This window comes from Penaeus japonicus, unplaced genomic scaffold, assembly GCF_977035675.1.
Source record: "Penaeus japonicus unplaced genomic scaffold, GWHDUDI00000001_assembly GWHDUDI00000003, whole genome shotgun sequence".
Classification (NCBI taxonomy): domain Eukaryota; kingdom Metazoa; phylum Arthropoda; class Malacostraca; order Decapoda; family Penaeidae; genus Penaeus; species Penaeus japonicus.
The window spans coordinates 16,999,110-17,004,109 of NW_028234405.1; the positions used below are offsets into that span (position 1 = coordinate 16,999,110).

General features: G+C 42.4%; 1 protein-coding gene across 8 annotated transcripts in view; it reads right to left on the reverse strand.

The window, feature by feature from the left end:
* LOC122255984 (innexin inx2) overlaps window positions 1-5,000 on the reverse strand; it is a 111,907-nt gene that overhangs the window by 54,970 nt on the left and 51,937 nt on the right. For 6 of the 8 annotated variants that reach the window (XM_086556716.1, XM_086556735.1, XM_086556725.1 and 3 more), the window contains exon 3: window positions 4,453-4,547. The exons of 1 other annotated variant lie outside the window; for it this stretch is intronic. The gene's annotated coding sequence lies outside the window, so the exon portion shown is untranslated. Of the gene's footprint in view, window positions 471-4,452; window positions 4,548-5,000 lie in introns of those variants that run through there. One more of the 8 variants, XM_086556753.1, reaches the window with a different exon arrangement.

Consider the following 5,000-nt stretch of genomic DNA (forward strand, 5'->3'; position numbering starts at 1 on the left):
ATTCTCTAGACTTCGATTTCGGACCAAGGGAGAGACACAGGGAAGGCAAGTTGTGTGATCACCACAAGAACTTAGCGCAGCTTTGACGCCCTTTTCGTTTGCGTTTATTCGCGTTCCACTTCTATTATCAAAATATTCACATACACACACACACACGAAGAACGAATCAGATAATAGCAAACAAAGGAACCTGATGAAGCGAGAGAACCCAAAGGTAACCTAAGCTCGACTGCCTTCGGGTGTCCACAAATGTCAACATAGGATATTCTGATCTCTTCCCGAACGTGGACTCAGATCACGCTGGCGCACGCAACGGACGTGGCACGGACGCGCTTCCTGTGATGGCGTGTGCGAGTGATACACGGTAATGGATCAAGGACTCTGGATGTAGGACTCTGGATGAAGGTGATCCTTGAAGATGGAGAACGAGGACACTACGAACTCTGCGTGAGTCGAGGGAGGACTGAGGTCTCACAAGACGCGACCAGATGGAGAGGATTATGAGACCAGTGAGAGGCTTGTCATATGTACAGTCACGCGTGAGCCCGTTATACGATAGATCGATGTGTGTGGCTTCCACATTTCAAATAAATAAAGGAAAAAATCATGTATGGTTGGATGGAACTATAGTTAAGTGGGATAAATTATCTCGAAGATATAGGCGACAGGAAAAACTGTCAGACAGACAGATAAACAAACAGAAGCTAAATCATACGAGAGAACGATAACAAATGAGAAAATAGTCACATTTTTCTCTAAGCAAAAAAAAGGTTCCGACGAAATATTTACATAATAAATCTCTAATTGATTGACTGTGATATCATTAAGGTCTTTTATAAAGTAAAACGAGAGCCGAAGTCTAAAAGCATTCCTCAAATCTGCCATTGATCATGTTGCACATCGCTCTTAGGCTCAGCATCTGGACGCCGGCGTTGCATTAATGAGATGATAAGGGAATATCCTGATCATTTCCTCTTCCTTGAGTTAGAACAATGAGTCAACTCTCGACAGATGCGTCAGTTGGGTAGACGAACTCCGCCTCTGTGATTAATTAAGAGAGAAACGTAGCGCAAAGTGATGAGGATTATGCAGAGGTGATGTGAAAGGACGCTGATTACGACGAGAATGATGATCGTGTAGGTGATGGTGATGATGATAATAACGCTTATGCTGGCCTCGAGAAGATGATGCTTCATGAATGGAAACAGGGAGCCATAGACATCTATCAAACGTAAAGACTCAAATCCACGTATGGGTAACTTAGTAACATTAAGCCAGTGAGAGTGAAAAGATCTTTAAAACATGACCCATAGAATAACTATGCAGAGCTCCCTTTAAAATGCCGACGACTGAAGACTGACAGGAAAGTCGGGATTCAATAGCTAGACGTGAACGCAAAGGATACGCGTAACGGCCTGCTGTGGCAAGGTAGTTGGGGGGGATGAAGAGAGGAAAAAGAAGAGGGAAAGGGGAGGGAGGAGAGAAAAGGGAGGGAATGAGGAGAAGAAAGGGAAGGGATGAAGGAGAAGATGGTAAAGGGAGGGAGGGAATGAGGAGAAGAGAGGGAAGGGAGGAAGGAGAAGATGGTAAAGGGAGGGAGGGAATGAGGAGAAGAGAGGGAAGGGAGGAAGGAGAAGATGGTAAAGGAAGGGAGGGAAAGAGGAGAAGAGAGGGAAGGGAGGAAGAAGAAGAGGGGAAAGGGAGGGAGGAGAGGGGAGGGAAAGGAGGGAGGAGAGGAGAGGGAAGTGAGGAGGTGGGAGTAATGGAAAGAAGAGAAGAGGATAAGCAGAGGGATTAGGAGGGAAAGGGAAGAAAAAAAAAGACTACGTAAAAGATATAAAAATAGAGAAAGACCAGAGAAAGAAAAAGAAAAAAAGAAAAAAAAACACAAGAAGAGAAGAACAGAAATCAACAAACCAAAAGAGAAGGTAGAAGAGAAGGGGAAAGAAAGGGGAAGACGAGCACCATGCACTCCCAAGCACCTCTCCGGGCAACGGCTCGTGCCTCAGCATCGCCACACCGGCTCAAGCTTCTAACGACGACCGCCAATGAAGCGTTAGCCACGCGAGGGACCTTCTACGACGTCCGAACGCGCGTAAGTCTCACGTGGCACCAATCGTCCGTTGAGGCTCGGCTCGTGCTTCGGCCGGAGTTGGATGCCGCGGCGCCAGGGGTGTATGCCGGGGTGTGAGGCCTTGCGTTTGCGTTCTTATGGGGCGGTTGGTATGGAGTTTGTTTACATTCGGGTGATGTATGGGAGAAGATTGTTGTGTATTGTGAGATGTGGTGTGGTGTATTACTAATATTTAATGGGATATATGTAGTTGACCTTATATATGGTGTAACTTTTATGACTATTATAACTACGGTTACTAATAATACTACAACTACCACTACTACCATTATTATTATTACTCATACTATTACAATGACTACAACAACTACTACTATTACTACTATGTCTTCTACTACCACCACCACTACTACTACTACTACTACTACTACTACTATTATCACCACTTCTAATACTGTTCCTACCACCATTACTATTACTACGACTACTGTTACTACTACCACTAATAGTATCGCCAATGAGGATGATAATAATGATAGTAAAAATAGTTTCGATGATAATGACCAGACATCATCATTATTGAATCATCATTAAACAATACAGTATAATAATGATGATGAAAGTGAGAATGATTGTAATGGTTATATTATTCATTTTACTGTTTCTTATATCATGAAAGGATGATTATGATATCAACCTCTGATAACTGATAACAAATGATAATGACAAAAAGAATTTCCATTGTCGTGATTATCATTATCATTATTATTACTATAACTGATGTTGATACTACTGCTACCACCACTATTACTAATGATGAAAGTTGTGATGATACTAATGATAAATAATAATAATAACAATGATTAATAAGGACAATGATAATCATATCAATAAGAAGAATAAGAATGAGTAAAAAAAAAAAAAAAATAATAATAATAATAATAATAATAGAAATAATAATGAAATTAACAACAACACTGTCAATAACGATAATAACAACAACAACAACAATAATAACCAACACACCAAAACCTAACCTAGCCCCCCCCCCCCAATCAGGAAAAGCCCAACAGCGGCGACCAGAAAGTAGGTCAGAAGAGCCAAGAATTCAGCACCGCGTCCGGCCAAAGGGTTTGGGTGTGAGGGACAAGGTGAATTCCCAACGCGAACGGCCGGGCTTGCTGGCGGCGTTTTTCTACGGGTGAATCCGTGAATCCGTGAATCCGCGTCTTCGAGATTACGGGAGGACGTCGTCAGTTTGTTGTTTTTTGAAGGAGGTGGGGGATTTCTGATGTCTCTCTTTCTCTCATTGTTTTTTTTTGTTTTTGTTTTTTGTCTTTTTGTTTTGTTTTTTAATCTCTCTATCTCTATTTCTTTCTCTTTCTCGCTCTCTCCTTTTCTCTCTCTTATTCTTTCTTTCTCTCTCTGTCTGTCTCTGTCTCTGTCTCTATCTCTCTCTGTCTCTCTCTCTCTCTCTCTCTCTCTCTCTCTCTCTCTCTCTCTCTCTCTCTCTATCTATCTATCTATCTATCTATCTATCTATCTATCTATCTATCTATGTAGATATTAATGGCATTTTTGTGTGTTGGTCTGCTTGTGAAAGAGACTTTTTTGCAAGTTTGATATTAAGAGATTCAGGATATCACAATCGTTTGAACTTACGAGCTTAGACAAATATTTGGGTTTGGATTACTTGTATGTTGTATCCCCTTCAAATGAGAGCTGACAGACTTTTCTGTGCATGATAGAGTAGATTTTATTGATATGAGAGAAAGGGAATTTGCAAATAACGTATCTGCAGTTTCATCAATCACTCTCCTAATATATGACATTCAGAACCTCATTTATGCGCAAGTACTTCGCTAAAAGAGTGTCAAGTAAAATTCTTCCCTCGCTTTAATGCAATGGGCTGGCGATTTAAATGGGTCATATATCATGATCGCGTATCTATCAGTATGAGAAACAAAAACCCAGATATATCATTTCCGTGATATAATGGCTTTGCACCATGCATTGCACTCGTGTTCTGCGGGTTCAATATCTTGCTTTGTTTTATAGGATGACTCCTAATTTGCATATACATTTATTTATCCCTGTATATGTACGGTATCGCAAGTTATCTTTATTTCTTTAAGAGTATAAAACCAATCAAATAATTCCCTGTTGGTGTATGTATACTCACTGGTATACATACACCAACAGGGAATTATATATATACACCTGAACAAAACCATACATAGTATAACTATTTCCATGTCCTTCTAGTCACATAACCTACATTAAATATGCTTCCCTGTAAATATAAACAAACAGATGAAACAGCTTTAGCCCCTGATCTGAAGAATCGTAAATAAGCCACATATAAAAAAGTAACTTACCTGACCAAGAAGGGGTAGGGGGGCAGGGGAAGGGATGGGGTGGCAGGATTCCCCCCCCAGCGGCACCAGACTCTCTCGCAGGCTCTACGGAGGCCCTTCGGAATGGAAACAGAGATAGATGTCAGTCTAAAGGCTCCTCGATAGACTCCTGGAAGAGACAGTGCCGTTCCCCCCCCTTGGATGATTCACACTGATCCCCAAACAGGTGGCACTGTGAGAGGAAAACTATGCGCCCCCCCTCTCCCCCCCTCCAGCCCCTAAACTAATGCGGGTTATCAATAAAGTATCTATGCCCCCTCCTCTCATCACCCCCTCCCTCCCTCCCTCCCTCTTGTCACCTTCCGCCATTCTTTGTATCCGAAGAACATTTGCATAAATGTAGCATTCGGGAGTACTGACAGATGGGGGTTCTGTGGACTTCCTTTTCCTCCCTTCCCTCCTGCTCCCTACTCCCTCCTATCCCACCCCCTCCTCCTACTCCAACCCCTCTTTCTACCCCCTCCTCTTACCCCTCTCCTCCTCCTCCTCTCCCCATCCCTTCCCCCCTC